Source organism: Pogona vitticeps, chromosome 2, assembly GCF_051106095.1.
Source record: "Pogona vitticeps strain Pit_001003342236 chromosome 2, PviZW2.1, whole genome shotgun sequence".
NCBI classification, from domain to species: Eukaryota; Metazoa; Chordata; class Lepidosauria; order Squamata; family Agamidae; genus Pogona; species Pogona vitticeps.
In genome coordinates this window covers 284,020,669-284,039,862 of record NC_135784.1, presented here as the reverse complement: position 1 = coordinate 284,039,862, position 19,194 = coordinate 284,020,669, and the positions used below count along the sequence as shown (strand labels likewise).

Below are 19,194 nucleotides of genomic sequence, written 5' to 3'. Positions count from 1 at the left end.
AACTAAGATCATGGCCACCCGTCACCTCCTGGCAAATAGAAGGGGAAGACATGGAGGCAGTGACAGATTTTACTTTCTTGGGCTCCATGATCACTGCAGATGGTGACATCAGCTACAAAATTAAAGATGCCTGCTTTTTGGGAGGAAAGCGATGACAAACCTAGACAGCATCTTAAAAAGCAGAGACATCACCTTGCTGACAAAGGTCTGCATAGTCAAAGCTATGGTTTTTCCAGGAGCGATGTATGGAAGTGAGAGCTGGACCATAAAGACGGCTGACCACCAAAGAATTGATGCTTTTGAATTACGGTGCTGGAGGAGACTCTTGAGAGTCCCCTGGACTGCTAAGAGAACAAACCTATCCATTTTGAAGGAAATCAACCCTGAGTGCTCACTGGAAGGACAGATCCTGAAGATGAGACTTCAATACTTTGGCCATCTCATGAGAAGAGAAGGCTCCCTGGAAAAGACCCTGATGTTGGGAAAGTGTGAAGGCAAGAGGAGAAGGGGACTACATAGAACAAGATGGTTGGACAGTGTCATCGAAGCTACCAACATGAGTTTGACCCAACTCTGGGAGGCAGTGGAAGACAGGAGGGCCTGGCATTCTCTGGTCCATGGGGTCACAAAGAGTCAGACACGACATAACGACTAAACAACAAGAGAGAGCACATTTAATAGAAGTGTGAAAATGTGTGCATTTGAATTATAGCATCCAGAGTTCTGAGAGTTATAATCCAAAAATATAAATCTGCACCTCTCTGGTGTGTATTTGTGTGCATGGATATGGATGGATGGATGAGCATATAGACAGATATATGACTGATATAGACAGGAAGATAGATAAAGATCAACACAGATGTCTGTATTATTAAACTCTCCTTTAAAATGTAGTTCTGGGGACTGTCATAACTGCACTTCGAAATTTAGTAGTAATAATTTGGTCAAATATAATAAAAACAACTATGTACACTATTCTAGTGCATATGGGTGTTTATTATAGGGTAGCTTGATCTTCTGATTTGTTTGCAACACTAGTGTTATTTCAGGATGTGCATCACCCTCTCTCCTTGACATGTAGACAGGTTCCTGACACAACAGGGTTCTTTTCTACTAATACTACTACAAAAATCAAACAGCTTTTGATATGTTAAGTACACATTTCAAAGCTATGGCAGGACACAACTCTAATATGTCTAGTTTTTCAGATGTTATTTTCCCCAGATGACTATCAGCTTTTAAAACATAGAAACCAAACAAAAATCTGCATAGACAGCACAGTGCATTTCACCATCTCTTGGTGGAAATACCTAATGCAAGGACAAAAAGAAGGGTAATGTCAGCAAGCAGAAGAAAAGAAAACGCACTATTCCAAAATTATTATTTAAAACAACACAAACTTTTACAACAAAGCTCCAGTCTGCAAAAAGGGAACTATTTAGAGGCTGAAATAGAACTTATAATGGAAGTTTTATCTCAAGTCACAGATGCCGCATTATTATAATGCACTCTCCTTTCAACCGTGGCAAGGAGTGATTCGGCACTGCAGGGATTGGCACCTATTCATTCTTTTAACCTCTCAAAAAAAATGATAATGGCTTTTTCCTGACCCAAAATATATTGTACTTAGCTCTGTACTGCCAATTTCTACAGTTCAGAGAAATATTAAAAGTTCCTCTAAGTCAGTGAACAGTGGAACCTACTTCAGTGTGAGAAACAGGATTAAAATAGTTGACACAATAACTGTCAAGCACCAATACCATTAGAGTGGAAGTGATTATCTCTGTAGAATACAGAATTACGAGCTAATACTGCTAGGGTGATATCTAAACCAACATAATGGGGTAATGGACTACATAGTCAGCCCTGATTCTGCCTAAGTAGCCTAATACCTAACCTTTATGGGAAGAGGCCAGAGGCATTTAAGTTATCCTAATTCCCTGTTTTTGTAATGCATCGATAAATTTAAAAAGGTTGTTCTGGGGTTTTCGGGCTCTTTGGCCGTGTTCTGAAAGTTGTTCTTCCTGATGTTTCACCAGTCTCTGTGGCCGGCATCTTCAGAGGCTGCTGTCCCTTGAAGATGCTGGCCACAGAGACTGGCGAAACGTCAGGAAGAACAACCTTCAGAACACAGCCAAAGAGCCCGAAAAACCCAGAACAACCATTAGATCCCGGCCGTGAAAGCCTTTGCAAATAAATTTAAAAAGGTCAAAAGAAAAACTAGAAATTTAAAAATACTTTATCCATGGATAAGTCTGATTATTGGCAGACTGTGCAGGTAAAGATATACATGAAACCAATTGGCACGTTTAGAGTGGATAAGAAGGATTAGCCGGCTGGACACCGTTGCCCAGGTAACGCGGAAGTGTACTCGCTATGCTTTCCACTCTTCAGAGACGCTCCTTATTTGTCCTTCTATGTCCAGGACAAGATTCTGGTTGGACCATCTGGAAATCAATTAATAGACTTTGAAGTAGGAAAATCAAAGAATAATCAAGTATAACAGGGCTAGAATACAGGACAAATTTTCTGTGAATGTGGAGAAATTCAATAAATGCAGCATTTATGAGTATGCAGTTTAGGCTGTACTAAAGGAGATTTAGTAACTAGCTCAGAAAATGTTATCAAAGTAGTCAGCTTCTGGTCAAAAAATAATCTAATCATTTTAACATTTCAAACCTGTTCGAACTTTATATTTCATATATGTCCATAATTTTAAATTGTGCAACCTTCGAATACAAAGAAAGACAAACCAAGGCCAGTTGGTGACTTGGATATTTAAACGGTTTTCCACAATATGAGGTAAGGCTTTGATTAATGTTCCAGTGTACATCCTTGATTTATAGGTAAAGTAACATCATGCCATATTATATAAAAAACAGGCATTTTACATTTACCTTCAGTTAATTTAAGTTGGTGCATCAATTTCTTTTTGCCATACTACAATTCCACATCCATGTTAAAAGTGCTGCAGGTTTTTCTGAGATTTAGCAATGACTCTGTGAGCTGCCATTAGCATCAACATTAGGAAGGTCTTTGAGGTCACTTTTAAGTTTCATTCCTTCTATACTCTTAATATTGCCAGTTCTCTTGTGATACATATAGCATGATAGCAATATTTTTTTTTCATTTCTGCAGGGATCACATAACCACCCTGTTTCAGCAGCTCCACTGGCTGCTGATCCATTTCTGGGCACCATTGAGAGTGCTAGTCTTTAACCTATAAAGCCCTAAACAGCCTAGTTCCAAACACACTCAAAGGCTGCACCTCCCTTTATTAGCCAACCCAGGTGTTAAGACAATCAGGGCAGGTCTTTCTCTCAGTGTTTGGTGGGGAGACTGTTGCTGGCCCCAGACTCTAGAACCCCATCCCATAGCTGGCCCTCTCTTTGCTGTGCTCCCGCAGCCAGACAAAGACCTTTCTCTTCAGGCAGCCTTCTCCTTAGTCGCTGACTATCTATAACAGGGGTCCCCAACCCCCGGTTCGCAGCCCACTGCCGGTCGTGGCCTTTGCAGGACCAGGCAGTGGAGAAGATCTCTCTCTCTCTCTCTCTCTCTCTCTCACACACACACACACACACACACACACACACACACACACACACACACACTCCCCGCACGCATGCCCACATGCATGCATGGCCCACCCACCTGCACATGCGCCCCACTCAACCGTGAGTGTGCCATGTTCATTCGCACATGTGTGCCTGCACGCCATGCTCACCCGCACCCATGAGCAGGGGGTGCCCCCACACACAGGGGACCCTGCCCCCCCAACCGGTTCATGGTTTGGAAAAGGTTAGGGACCATTGATCTATAAGACAATAAAAGGGATGGTTCATATTTTATTGCTTTTGGTTTTTATTTTTTTTTAGTAATGCTTTTACCTAACATATTAAATACAGTTACTCATTCTTCTTTAATAATTGAAAAATTTACTGATTTTAGCCTTTAATATTATATTTTCAGTGATATACATCTCCTTTTTAAAGAAAAAGGTGGGGCAGAAATATTTTAAATAAATAAATAAATATTATATTTTTAAAAAATGGAGTGCAAAACTGTTAATCTTGATTCCAAACTGCAAGCCTTCTTTAGAATCAAACTGTCAAGATTTGTCCCTTTAAGTGAACAAGGGGTTAAATTTAATGTTGTAGTAAGAATACAAAGTTGTGTCTGTAAACGTCAAGTCAATGGATGACTGATGGCATGCAGCTGGAACAAGCTTAGGTAATGCTTATTAACCACGTTCAGCTGCTATGTCTGCTCTGATAGGCTGCTCTCACTATTTAAGCAAGAGAGTGAGAACAACACTCTGCCACTCAGTTATATATATATATATAAACCAATGCTAATATATCAAGTCTAATATATTATGCTATAAGTCTTAGCAGAACTCTCTTGGTGTTTTTCCTTATACGTCCACATCTTTGCTCTGCTTATAAACGGGAGGATTTGATGCTACCAGATAAGAGACTCTGGGTAACTTTTTTATCTTGGGCTCCAAGGTTTGTTTTCCCTTCCTAATGGAAGTTTCATTATCCAAATCTGACTCCAAGCTTCTGGAGAGGCAAATGCCACATCATCTGCCTTTGGATTTGGACCCACGCTCTTTGCCCTCTAGTAATCCCCTTTCTCTACAAGTGAGCTTACATGCTGCAAAGATAGTGTTTTTCTGCTATACTGCAATTTAATAGTGAAAACTGAAAACGATGATTACAGCTAACTGGGCTGGGCTGAAAAATTTCCCCAGAAAATTGGAGGAGAACTTAATGAAGAAGCATCAGCATCTGCCAGGATGTTAGGATCTTGCTAGCTTCCAAGAATACCAAGTTAGGATTCTAACTAACCCAACTAAAGTAGACATGATGTTATACCAGCCTTTGCATTTCAGATACATGTTTTTAAAATGTTCATATCTATTATCCTGTGGAGTTTAATAATTATCAGGACCACAAGAGATTACAAAAGGGGAGATTTTGTCCTGACAAAAATTGTTCTCTGGAGCTGCTGTTTACTAGAATAATGCATGCTGTTTGGCTTATTCTGGATTTCAGAATGGTTAGCCCTGATGTAAATATGCTCAGATAGCATCTTGTTGACTCAGTTCCTGATGGGATCCTCTTGCCCTGCAGTGATCTGGAGCACCTCAGATGCTATGGGGTTAATCCGAACTGAAGCCAAAAAAGAAGGACACTAACTGAAATCTCTGTGGAAGAATTATGATAGCACTAGTGGTGGGATATTTTTATCATTTTTTTAAAAAAAAATCAAATACTTCCCCATTCACTCCTGTGGTTTTTCTGACTTGAAAATAATCCTTTTAATTATGTGGAACCATGGAAACTGTGGGAAGGGAAGAGGAAGTCTTTCATTACTAAGATCTCCCCACCACCACCACTCTCAGTAATGTAGTCTGATAGCCACTGTTGTTGTTAATGAAATACTCCCTCCTCCCATTCCATGGTTCCTACAGTTTTTACATGATGAAAGTATTTAAAGTCAGAAAAGCCACAGGAGAGAAGGGGGAAGTCAAGCCCATTAAATAAAGACTAAGAACTGGGCATGTTTAGCCTTGAGGAAAAAAAGACAGAGGGGAGAGATCTTTAAATAACTGGAAAACTGATATACAAACAAAATAAACAAAATTTGACAACATAAACTAAAAAAATAACTCAAAATATACAGTGTTCCCCACCACCCTCAGGATTTTTAAATTTTTGTTTTGTATTTTACAGTACGTGCCCTATCTCAAGATATATAATGATTCTTGTGCTGGGGGATAACCTGTTATTTTTTAACAAATGCATCTGTTAAGAAAACATTCCATGTCTCCTTAAAACAATTTGTTTTCAATATTCCATTTCTAACTTTCAGTTCACAAGTTAATTTATCATTAATAGCTATATTCCGCATTTCTTTGTACCAATCTTCAATATTAAACTGATTATTATTTTTCCATTGTTTTTGCAAATATCAGTCTTGCTGCTGTTGACATAATGATCAATTCTTTTTTCCCTTGTTCTAACTGAATATTTCCAACATACTTAACAGAGCTATTGTATTTTTTTATAAAATATGGAATTCTTCACAGATTTGTGTCTTGTCCTTCTGCAGGGGTCAATTTTAGTATATGTGCTACCGAAATAAGCACTTCATTGGCATTATCAATAGATTTAATAAGTACAAGCTTTTTAATTCTGGTAGTTGAGAACCAAGTTACATTCACTTGTGCAGCACTATTAACAGTGCAGTTGCTTTACCAGCTGCATCCAGAGTATTTCTTTACTGGCTACATAAACTGATTTTGAGTCCTACTGGAAACATACTGTGTCAAGTGTCCTTTTGACCTTTCCCAGTTCTGCCTCTTGCCATGGAGAAGGCACTGACAGCCATTTAACATGACCTTGCACTTTATTTGTCTGGTGAAAATAGATGCCTTGCCATTTCTAAAGGAAGGTTTGTTTATAAATAATGTATGTCACCATCAAGGGCAACACATTCCAAGAGCATTGGACTTGGACACTCAAAGCAAGAAAGGTAAATTGGCAGACAGAGAAATTTAGAAAGTGTGGGAATGAAACTCATTTTTCTGGTGCTAGTCTGTCACCTTTGCCAGTTGTTCTAGCTTGATTGTTTTAGAAATCCTTGTACAAACCACTGTGAACAAATGGATTATCTTTAACAGTCTCTTCCCAGCTTAAGCAGCAGGCTCACTTCCATGGTGGGGAGAGACCATTGAAACTGGTCAAGATGTGACACTTGTTTAGCTGGTGCTGGTGATAGTGGAGAAGGAGGGCAATAGGCTGATTTCCCCAGCAAGATGCCATGTCCATGGGAACCCAAGTAAGGCTTCATCTTCTTTAATCCTGAAATTACCAGTTTACTTTGTAGAAGCTGTCTGTAACTATGAAGGAAGTGTTGAGTCCTTTACTTCATCTTTAATTCCAACAGCCTGGTGAATGCTGTCAAAATAATTTCTGCAGACTTCATCAGTAAGCAGATGGATAGTTTTTTCAGGTAGTCCCCAATTTACATACAGGTGGCATTTATGATCTAAAATCTGGACAGATCAGAATCTTTTATGTTTAATGAATGAATGAACAGATGAATAGACAGATGAATGGAAAAAAAGGTCTGGACAAAGCATACAAACACACGGTAGTGTTCAAAGTGGATCTACCCTCCCCCACCAAAAGAGCACTTCTTCCTACAAATGGCTGTTTTTAAAAATAAAAAAATGTAAAACCTCCATTTTAATTTCTGTAGATTTCAGCATCTTTTATATCAGGATTTTGGATAATTTCCTAAGTCCCCACCGAAAAGGTGGAAGTTCCAAATGACAATTTCTCAACTAAGAGCAGCTCATGTCAGGTGTTGAGGGAAGTGGCTCTGGTAAACCAGATGGGCTGTATAGAATTAAATAAATAAATAAATCCATCCATACATACATAAAGTTGCTCTCAAGCTCCACTGAGGTTGCCCACCTCTTAAAAACATTGTGGGGCTAGCTGAAAGAATAAACTCCCTGTCCACATGAGCACTGTTAGGTTGACCAAAGTACATTCTCCTAATAACAAGGCATATTTTGGATAATGCATACAGATCTCTAAGGCAGAAATGTGTACTGTTTTATTTCGTCATGTATTTTACCTACTGACCATGGTAGGTTGTTGTTCTTAAGTTTATTCAAATGGCTGTTTTCTTCCCAATTACCATATACCATTTAGAGGAAGCTAAATGAAAGAATTTGTAGGTGCACAAATAAGGGAGAGGAGAAACACCTCTCCCATGTTTTGCACTGGCTGGACGAGGTGGATGATTCTCCTTCCCTTTTCTCTCCTCCTTCCCCCTTATGATCCTTTTGCTTATCTTAAGCCTGCTATACCAGTGGCAGATAAATTACCAGCATCAGGGCAGGGGGCAGACTGAACCTTCCCACATGCACAAAAAAAACACTGTGGCCGACACTGCCACTGAAACATGGCACCCACTGCCACCTGCCAGTTGTCAAATGTCCCCCTATTATTGGTGAGACTAACAGAATTCTGCAGTGGCATCACTCTGTTACAGGAAAGTATGGGATATCCTGCAACACCATCAAACCCTGCATCACCTTCCAGAAAGGAAGACTGAAATGTCAGGGGAAGCACAAAAATGGCTGAAGGATGCCTATGGCCGACAGCAGCCCACTCTTCCTATACATATTTACCTGGAAGTAAGTCCCAAGGAAGTTAAAGGGGCTTGTATTGGCGAAGGCTTTCACGGCCGGGATCTAATGGTTGTTGTGGGTTTTTCGGGCTTCTTGGCCGTGTTCTGAAAGTGATTCTTCCTAACGTTTCGCCAGTCTCTGTGGCCGGCATCTTCTGAGGACAGCAAACTGTGCTCTGAAGATGCCGGCCACAGAGACTGGCGAAACGTTAGGAAGAACCACTTTCAGAACACGGCCAAGAAGCCCGAAAAACCCACAACAGGCATTAAAGGGGCTTGCTTCTGAGTAGGCAAGCACAGTGTTGTGCTGTTAAATTTCTGTCCTGTCTTGCTTATTTTGTATTACCATATAAGGAGAAGAAACTTTGTAGATGAAGGTGGTTGTTTTGTCAAAAGGCTGTAAATTTGAGCACGGGGGAGAGAAAAGTACAAACTGACATGAACACAGATTGCCTATCAGCTTTCATCACAAAATAGAGACAGCATCAAATAATTTAAAAACAAAACTCGGCTCCTCTGTTATGACTGAAACAAGGAGTTATATTTATTCCTGGTAGGTATTTCTAGCAAGTGATTTGATATGCAAAACCATAATGAGGAAAAACAGAAGACCAAACTGTGTATGACCTCTGGAATGGGATGCTCGTGTGTAAATGACACAAGAAAACTATCTAGAAATGTGTTTAAAATCAGGTTATGAAAATCCAAGTGACCATTACCCCCCAGAAATGGAGGGCTTGGCACCCATCTTTCTGGCTAGACAGCTTAGGTGTCAGGAGTGAGGTGCAGGAATCTCTCAGAGATGAGGCAAGAACTAAACACCAAAGGAATATCCAGGTAAATGGCAAGACAAGAAGAGCTTGTTGATCAGGTAATTTCCCAGCCAAAACAGGAAGTCTTTTATAGCATTTCCTGTTCAGAAGAGTCCAAAAGCCAGCAAAGGACTGTGGAGCCAATAGTAGAGTATGAGAGTACTTCACTGCTAGGGTAACATTGTAGACTTTAATTCCAGTTGCTGGTCTGATGGGAGAGCTGCACACAGAGAGGGCAGTTTCTCTTTCTATCCCTCTGGGTCCTGGCACCAAATGCATGTGTTGAGTTTTGACAGCACATGCATCAATTTATTTCCTTAGCTGTCATTTCATTCCTTTTCCAAGGCTTTCAGTTCTCTGTGTCACTGCATTTTCAATCTACCTTGTCATATAGATACAAAGGTTCTTTTGTCCAGGCAGGTTTGAATTCTCACACCTGTGAGCCGACCCCTGCCTGAGTTGAAGAATTGGGTGTGTTGGCATAATAAGGAGATTAGAATGATGGAGTCAGTGGTGTGGTCAGAGGGGTGTTGAAGACATTTTGTTGAGTGAAGCAGAGAAGCACCAAGCATTCCACCCTGCCCCACTAAGGCACATACTGTTAATTGTTTTGACACAATGAGGCTGAAAATCTCATTTTCATGAGATTGGAAAAACCCAAAGAACAGATCTGATGCAAGTTTGTGCAGGTTTTTTAACATCATGGAACATGAGAGTTAAGTTATTTATATTCATTTTCTAGCATTATAATTGTGCACTAATAAGATAGAATGGAGAAGGGCTTTATTACCTCATGTTCTTTTATACTCTTCTCTAAAACAACCTGTTAAATAGAGAGTCAGGATGTTAAAAGAACTATTAAAGGATATCTAGACAAAGATATCTAACAGTAACCAATAACCTAAGCCTTCCTCATTGAAGATTGTTATCTTCTACTTCCAAAGCATGACATTCTGCTGCTGTGAAGCTTATTACTCATGTGCTGAATGAAAACATCCTATATTTACTGCTTGGAGCATGGGGTGAGAACTGTTTTTCTTTCAGAAATAAAGTCAGATAGACTCTCTCTCTCTCGCCTTTAAGAAAATATACCTACGTATTTTTCTTCTTTGTCTGGCTTCAATTAAAGAATTAGAAGCGGGTTTTTGTTTTGTCCCACATCATCCACCTATCTGCAGCTGCTTCTCACTTTTACCACAAAAGTACTGTAGTTAATTGGATTACAGGACAGCTCTGCTCCCTGGAGTTTAGCTGCAGGGTAGCCGATAGGTCTCTCTTTTTGCTTCCCTTTCTCTTTGCCTTAATCTGACTTTTCTTCTGGCCAACTCCAGACTAAAAAGCACTCACCAGATGGCTTGTAAAATATTTCAAAGGAGTTGTTGTGGTTTGCTGACAAATGACTCTGCAGCTTGCACAAGGCCATTGGGAAGGGGAAAAAGAAAAAAAAAGAAAGGTTAGTGGAAATTAACATTTCGGGGGGGGAATCCTTCATACAAAAGCAATAGCATTTGGGTGCCAAAATGTTTTCCCCTTACTTGACAGTGTTGTAAATATGAAAGTCCTGAGAGCATCATCCTTGAATAGTAAACAACACAAAGCTGCCAAGTTAGGAATGGCTGCACTTTCTTGACAGTCTCTAGAGAAAATGATGAGAACAAATTGGTTTCCATAAGTGGATCATCCATTTCTTCAAGCATAAATTGCACAACTCACATCCCAGTTGTCTGAAGAGCATCCAGTTGCTTTCCCCAGCCTGGTGTACTCTAGACTTGCTAGAAGACAACTTCGACTCCCAATAGCCACTGGCCAGGTTGGCAAGGGATGATGAGACCTGTAGCCAAAGATGTATGCAGCACACCTCTCTGGGGATGGTCCCCACAACTTATCAGTGGTTATTCTTAGACATGGAGGAATATTTTCTGTTAATCCCATTTCCACAAGTATTCAAGTAATAATTCTGTCCCTTCCCATTTTTACATTAAACTCCATTGCGGAGATCAACTGTTTGCTGGTTTCCCCTCAACTTACAAAATGGACAAAAGAGGAAGTCCACACTCCAGATGAATTCTATGGACTATTGTTAGCAAGGGAGATCAGTGTGGAAGGTTTCCCCACTTATCAATTAGCAATGCCTGTTTCCCTGAAAAGACATCAGCATAGAACAGGGGTCTCAAACATGCGGCCCGGGGGCCATATGTGGGCCGCAGAATTCTCGTTTGCAGCCCCCGCCTTGCCTGTCCCCCTTGAAGCACCCACGCGTCCTCTGCTGTCAAGAGTAAAAAAAAAGCCTAGCCTCGCTCAGCGCACACCTGTTAGGGGCCCACGTTGTTCTGTTTAATTTTGCGGGTACCAGTGAGGGCTTTTCTCCTTTGGCAAGGTGATTCTGTAAGGGTTTTTTATTTTATGTTGTGCCCTTCTCCCCCCCTCCCGGCTAGGCGGTTGCAGATGCTCCTTCCCTTCTCCACCTCTTCATCCTGCTGGTGGTGGTGATAATGAAGAAGGAGCCAGAAGTGGTTGTGGCCAGTGATGAGGGCTAGCACGCTCCTCCTCCTTGGAGCCCCAGCCAGGCTAAAGAAACTCCTGGTCGGTTTCCTCGGGCTCTTGCTCCGCTTGGCAGAAAATCTGATGCGGCCCAACCTCACCCAGACTTTACCTCCAGCAGCCCCCAGGTAAATTGAGTTTGAGACCCCTGGCATAGGAGAAATAATCATTGCCGGCGTGAAAATCTAATATCTCCACTGGTGCTGACTCAAGGAACCATACATGTCATTTGCTCCAAGCCAACCTGTGTATTGAGGGCTTATGTTTTTATCACTCATCTTGGCTAAGTATATAATGGAAATATCAAGTGATACTTGGAGGGTCAGTTCAGGCAATGCAGTAACTTTAGATGAAACAACTTCAGAGAAATTTCCCTGTCAGCACAACTTGCATCATCTTTCCATGTCCTAAGCCACCTTTATGTCAGCACAGAAATCTTTCATGTCCCTATCAGAGATCAATAAGAACAATCTATGTGTTCAACTCAAGAAAATGATTTATATCTTCCAAAGATATGATAAACAGCTGTGCATTAGGGTCCTGAGATTACTGTCCTTTTGCTTTGGTTGCCCATTTGATCATAATTGTTACTATTACACTAGTTTTACAATTATTTATATTGTTCTTGTTGGGTTTTGGTTTTTTTTAATTTGCTATGCACATCACTAGGCAAATACATTGAGAATTTGTTTACAAATACAAAGGTTAGAAAAGTGTTTTTTCTTTTTCCTACTCCTACAATGCAACAGTAAGCATAGTCACTGGGGATTCTGGGAGCTGTAGTCATAAAACTAGCTCTAATTACCAATTCCAGTACACCGGCAGCAGCATCTTATGCATCTTTACTCAGGGGTCTCGCTATTGTCAATTTTGTTTTTATTTTGAATTTCTAGTTATGTGATTGTTGTGTTATTACTATTATTGTAACTTTCAATATTGTAAACCACCCAAAGTGGCCTTTGGTCAAATGGGTGGTATAAAAGTCAAATAAATAAATAAATAAATAAATAAATAAATAAATAAATAAATAAATAAATAAATAAATAAATAAATAAATAAATAAATAAATAAATAAATAAATAAATAAATAAATAAATAATGTAAGAAGCTCTTTTTAAAGCTTGAGGGATCTGATCATTAACACTGGTCAGTGGTACTTTCAGGTTTTCATGATGAGACTGCTAGAGGACAGCGTGTACTGCAATATGGACTATGCAGTCTCAATACTGTATTAGATATAAGAAAGTCAACACCAGTGGATTGTTCCATATAAAACATAGATAAAACAACAAGAAAGAGAAAGACCAAAGAGAGAAAATCCACTAAGTAAGACTAAATAATACAAAAGTTGAACTTCTGAAGAGGCAGGCAGAACTAGCTAGAAAGCATTGAATACCCTAGTGGATCCGGAATAACATATGAAACCAAGCAGGGCTATCTCTATTGTTGGACATGTCAAGCAGCAGATGCTGAGGTGGGTGAGTGGCGATATGAAAGAGCCACTAGAATTCTCCAAAATGGACAGATGTTTGTTGTACTAACCTGTAACTGGCTGGGACCTTTGCCATTAATTAATTTTATTTATAACCTTCCTTCGTCATCATAAAAGAAACAAGTAAAACCAAATTCAATTGCAAAATCATAAAATCAAGTAAAAACCAACCCTACCATAAAAACCATTAACATCATCTAAATGCATTGAAACCATTAAAATCAATGAAGAGTTGAGGAGATAAGAGGCCTGAAAGAACTGTGTAAAATGCAAAATAATTTGTTTAAATAAAATCAAAGAGTTGATTAGAAAGCAGAGGCTGTTTGGTTCTGAAAGGTGCAAGCCCACAGCCTTGAAACAATGGGAATTGCAGGGAGTAACTTTCTGCTGCATGAGGTATCCCAGAAACCTCTTTGGTTTGAGGCTGATATTCTAATAGACCATCCTTGAAAGCCAACTGGTCCTTGCCGATAGCCTACACCTGCTGTCCTCCATGTGACAGATATGGAGAAGACACAAATTGTGTCACTGTGAGAAATGGAGAAGAATGCAACCCAATTTGTTGGAGAATTATACCTACAGGGGGCAAAAGAGACAGCTTGTCAGGCTAATTCCTGGTGTCTTCTCATTTGCACTGACTGCTCTGTTGCCTTTCCACCAATACCCTCTCAGGTCTGTCTCCAGCTGCATAATCCCTACTGAGTCTCATGGTGCAGTGATTAAACTGTAGCATCACAGCCCAAACTCTGCTTACCGGCAGTCTTCAATACCAACAGATGTGACAGCGAGCTCAAGGTTGGCTCAGCCTTCCATCCTTCCGAGGTAAGTAAAATGAGTACCCATCTCATGGGGGGGGTGTGTGTTTCGCAATGTGTAGCCTGTATAATTAGAAAAATTGTTTTAAAAACCCAAGAGTGCTTTAAGCACTATGGTATATAAGCTGCACTTTACTCCAGAGTTAGTATCTGTTTACAATGCAACTATAGGCAGCAGGCACCATCATTTCCTGTCTCCCAACATCCTAATAGATACTTTCACTTAAGGTGGTCTGTGATACACAGTGGTGTAGCAGAGTCAGGGATTGCAGAACTGAAAGCCCATAACTTGTTAAGTGTCAAAGACTAGGACATTTACTACCACTATCCTTACAGGTTTCCCTGTTCTCTCTGAGTATTGTGCAATACTCACAACAGATGAGAGAAAAATGGATTTTCCCAGGAGTAATACACTGTTTAAAATGATCTGCATTGTAATGCAACATTTGTGAACTTTGCTTCGCCTTTATAGTGCAGTTCAGTGTCACTGAGTTTACAAAGGACATCCTCTGATATGATTGCTCTGGCTATCTGCATTTTTGACATCTCTTTATGGTAGGATGGCTATGTGAACTGTTATAGTGAGCACCTGCGCTCTCACTATATCACTACGGATGCTTGATTTTAAGCATGAATATTCATACAAGCCAGAGGTGGGATTGACCCGGTTCGCACTGGTTCCATAGAGGTGGTTGTTATTTTTTATTTTAGTTCGGAGATCCGGTTACTGGCCTGAGATGAATGAAGCCGGAGGAGCCAGGTGACCAGCGACGAGCGGGGGAGGGAGGGGGGCTATGTGTTTTTTTTCAAGTTAAAGACAACTAAGGCTGTTGCTCTGACAATTTGAGGAGACAAATGGCAGGCTTACTCAAAAACAGGAAGACAGCTATCAGTTTTTTAACACTAGTAAGATTTACCATCAGGCTAGGGTTGAAGAAAGCAGATCAACATATCAAAGGGGAATCCAGACATTCAGGCTGGGGGCTGGAGGGACTGCGAGGAGGAGGAGGAGGAGGGACTAAAGCATACTAATCAAGGATTTGTGACCAGCATCTTCAAGAGGACTGTGTTGAGATAGGTTTAAGTTTCAAGCTTTCATTTTTGAGATTATTCAAGTAAGTAAGTATAATACATAAAAGGCAAACTATGTTTGAGCATAAAGCTGGCTTTTTATTAAATATTTCCCTGCCTTAGCTGTTTGCCATGCAGTCTTGACTCTGGCAGGCAAAGACTTTTGTGGTAGGCTTTTTTAACATGTAAACTGCTGTGGAGAAATGGAGGGAGGGAAATGAAATGGGATTGCTTTTAAAAATTTTTATCATGTAAAATATATTTTCAAAATTATTTCAACAGGATTCCCTTTAGAACCTTTTAGCATTTATGTATTATTGCATCTTTATGCTGCCTTATAGTGGGATGTAAAAAAAATATTTATCATTGTGTCAGGGTTTGTGAACCACTGGAGACACTCTGCAGGGAGAAAGATGGGTTAAAAATAAAAACAAACAAACAAACAACCCAAGGCTCCAGGGTTTTAAAAAAACTGATACTTCTATTTTTTGAAATAAATAAATACCTGAACTTTGGAGAAAAAAGGTCAGAAGCCTGTTGGTGATTAATTAGTTATTTAGATTTTCAGGGAGGGAACATGCCACTTTTTCCATTGGTATGCGGAAATCTAGTATTTAGGATCTATGGAAAAACTAATGGGGAACCAGGCTCTATCAGGTATTATATTTTATTATGATTGTAAAAAATTTAAAAGTGGCTAAGGGCATCTATTTGCAAAGGCTTTCACGGCTGGGATCTGATGGTTGTTGTGGGTTTTTCAGGAAGAACAATTTTCAGAACACGGCCAAAGAGCCCGAAAAAAACCCACAACAATTAAGGGAATAACCTTTCAACTTTCTGGAACTGGCAGTTAGATGCATAAAAAACCTGTTGTTGCTGTTATTGTTATGTGTCGTCAAATTCCCCCCTACTTAGGGTGCCCCTAGGAATGAGCAATCTCCAACATGGCTTGGCCTCAACAGCCCTGCCCATCTATTGCAAACTCAAGCTTGTGGTTTCATTAGGAAGTAGGTCCATCTTGCATTTAGCCTTCCTCTTTTCCTGCTGCCTTCCACATTACCAAGTATTATGGTCTTTTTCAATCTATGCCTGCCTTCTCATGATGTGCCCAAAGTAGTACAGCCTCAGGTTTTTGTTTTTTTTTTGCCTCTGGAGATAATTTAGGCTTAATTGGATCTAGAACCCAATTACTCATATTTTTTGGCAGTCCAGGGTATCTGACATACGATCCGATCAGGCCAAGGGTGTCTGCAAAGATGACTGAATTTTTGTTAATTGGGACAGTCCTCTTTGAAGAGCCACATGTCAGCATGCTGTTTTAAGTTTCTGTTTTTGCAACGTTGCCCCTTTGTGCTGTCCTCAACAGCCCTGCACAGCTGGTGCAAACTCAACCTTGTGGGTTCTTTGATGGTGTCAATCCATCTCACATTTGGTTTTCCTCTTTTCCTGTTGCCTCCAACTTTTCTACAGAACCTGGAATGGGGAGGGATTAAATGTTGGTGAATTGGGGAGTGGGCGGGAGATGCTTGCGTGGCAGTCTAGTATTGAGTCAACATGTTTTTACAATTATTTTGTAAGAAAAAGTGACTCATTTGAAAACAAGACGAAAAGAGCAGAACCCACAAGCTGCAAAAAAAGCATACATTTCATAAATAAATAACTGGCCAATGGGTTTCTCTGGCCACTGTTTTGAGGGAGATCGTAACCCTGTCTTTGTGGTTGGTGCAGGATTCTGGGAGTTGTAGTCCCCCCATTAAGGGCATTTATTTGCAAAGCTTTCACGGCTGGGGTCTGATGGTTGTTGTGGGTTTTTTGGGCTCGTTGGCCGTGTTCTGAAGGTTGTTCTTCCTAACGTCTCACCACAGAGACTGGAAGAAATGTTAGGAAGAACAACCTTCAGAACACGGCCAAAGAGCCTGAAAAACCCACAACAACCAATTAAGGGAATAACCTTTCAACTTTTTGGAACTGGCAGTTAAATACATACAAAACCTGAGGTTGCTGTTATTGTTATGTATCGTCAAATTCCCCCCTACTTAGGGTGCCCCTAGGAATGAGCAATCTCCAACATGGCTTGGCCTCAACAGCCCTGCCCATCTATTGCAAACTCAAGCTTGTGGTTTCCTTAGGGAGTAGGTCTATCTTGCATTTGGCCTTCCTCTTTCCCTGCTGCCTTCTACCTTTCCCAGTATTATGGTCTTTTTCAATCTATGCCTGCCTTCTCATGATGTGCCCGAAGTAGGACTTTTCCACAGAACCTGGAATGGGGAGGGATTAAATGATTGTGGCATTGTTCAGAGACCAGTTCACATCCCAGGGTGGCAGCCCTCTCTTGCTTGTGCTACAGAAAAAGCTTCATTATTACTATTACTGTTGCTCTGTGGTAAGAACTTTTTTTTTCAGAAGGGGTCAGAGAATTTGAGAGTTATTCTCAAGTTCATCTTCGCTTTACATGTGTGTTACGTGCCATTCAAGATGACCCTAATGGGCCTTTCAAGGCAAGTGAGGTTCTCCTTCTTCTTCCTTCCCTTCTTCCCACACAACTACCTTCCTTGTTTCCCCAGAGCAGGGAATAGAGATTAAACCTGCACTGCATGGGGTTACACAGCACTCTCCTTGAAAACTAAGGCTTGTATTTTAGGACTCTTTCCTGAGGACTTGTGTGGGGCTGAAGGAGAAAAGGGGCAGCAGAGGAGGACAGAGGAGATGAAAATGGAAGGTGGAAATTTGGGGAAGACAGTGGAGGGGGGGAGTCTTATGTTTTTGGTGAAACTGTGGCATGAAGGAAAAGTGGAAAATGAGAAGAGGAAGCAGCTGCCAGGGCTCTGAGGGAAGCCATCATCACTACCAGCGCCGCCAGCAACACCAACACCCCCAAAGCGACTGACGAGGAGAAGCGGTGGGTGCGGGGTGGAGGGGAAAGATGGAGAAGGAGGAGACCTCAGAGGAGTCAGTAACTGAAGGACCGATTGAGGTGGTGGGGGTGAGGTGGAGTGGCAACAGACTGAAAAGGGAACATACCTTCCAAGCCAGAAGGAAGCGGGGGGGGGGAGAAGAACTCCACTACAGGTGCGCAAAGGCTGCCTCCAGGTAACAACAAACAGGGCTATCAGTCATTTCAGGAGCAGGAAAGGGGAGGGAAGCAAGTTTTACTGGTGAGCTATAGGGCAAAATAGGAGGTAAAGGGAAGGAGAGATGTGTCAGTTCTCTGTCAAACTTGGTCATAAGCACCCACTGTGAGGTGTGTGTTTGTGTGTGTGTTTTTGGCACATGCCCATGGTGAGGGTAACAGCAGCAGTATGCCCAAACAGATGCACTTATCCAGATGTCTTAATTATGTGAGAAGTAGTTGTGATAATAGGCAGTAGGGAGACCACTGTGGAAGAAATCCTCATCAGATCCCACTGTCCTGGGCATTTACTTACTTATTTACATATTTATTTACATATTTACATATTTAAATATTGACTTATTTATTTATGTACTTATTTATTTACTTATTTATTTATTTATTTATCATTAGGACATAGAACCTGTTGTTAATTTATTTGAATCCCACCACTGATACAAGCCAATAGTCACATGTTCATCAACTTGTTTTCTCTCAGTACTAGAGCTACGTACACTTATTCTTACTCAAAGGACAGTCAGCTTTCTAGCAGGACAGGGTCCTCTCATTGTTGTTGTAACCCAAGTACATGCAGTTTTAAAGCATTATGTATACACAAAGCACTATCCTTGAACCATCTGACACCATAACATCTTATTTTAATATTCAAAACCCGTCTCTTTTCTGTTTCCAGCAAAACAAGCTGCCAGCAGCCACTGTACTGTTTGCAGATAAAGAAACTTAAGCAAACATGTCACGTAGTTTGATGCATTTCTTTCCCGTTTCAAACCTGTCTTCCAAAAAATGGGGGGGGAGAGAAAAAATGAGAGAGTGACTAAAATTTTCTTTCCCATTTCTGCTAAAGCACAGAATGCATGAATGCACAGTAGTTTCCCCTTGTAAATAGTTCTTACTCATTCTCATTAGAAACAAAACAATATATCTATACTTATACATTAGAAAGAGAGAGAGTTAAAGACAGCACAAATGTGTATAGAATGTGGGTATGGTAACTTAAGAGCTATTTTTTTACTGTAGTTTCTAGACTTCCCAAGCCATCATGGCTGCCAGTCATTCAGCTGGGGGGTGTGTGTTCTGGGAGCCATTTTTTAAAGAAAAGGAGTATATGACTCCAAGGGGTAG

General features: G+C 40.6%; 1 protein-coding gene and 1 long non-coding RNA gene across 2 annotated transcripts in view; both read right to left on the bottom strand.

The window, feature by feature from the left end:
• Positions 1-19,194, bottom strand: part of PDE4D (phosphodiesterase 4D) — an 811,089-nt gene that overhangs the window by 726,815 nt on the left and 65,080 nt on the right. The gene's annotated exons all lie outside the window — the stretch shown is intronic.
• Positions 14,829-18,513, bottom strand: LOC144586217 (uncharacterized). Its single transcript, XR_013540950.1, has 2 exons — positions 17,201-18,513; positions 14,829-16,415 (listed from the first exon to the last, which is right to left on the bottom strand). It is a non-coding gene; the product is annotated as an uncharacterized LOC144586217 (long non-coding RNA).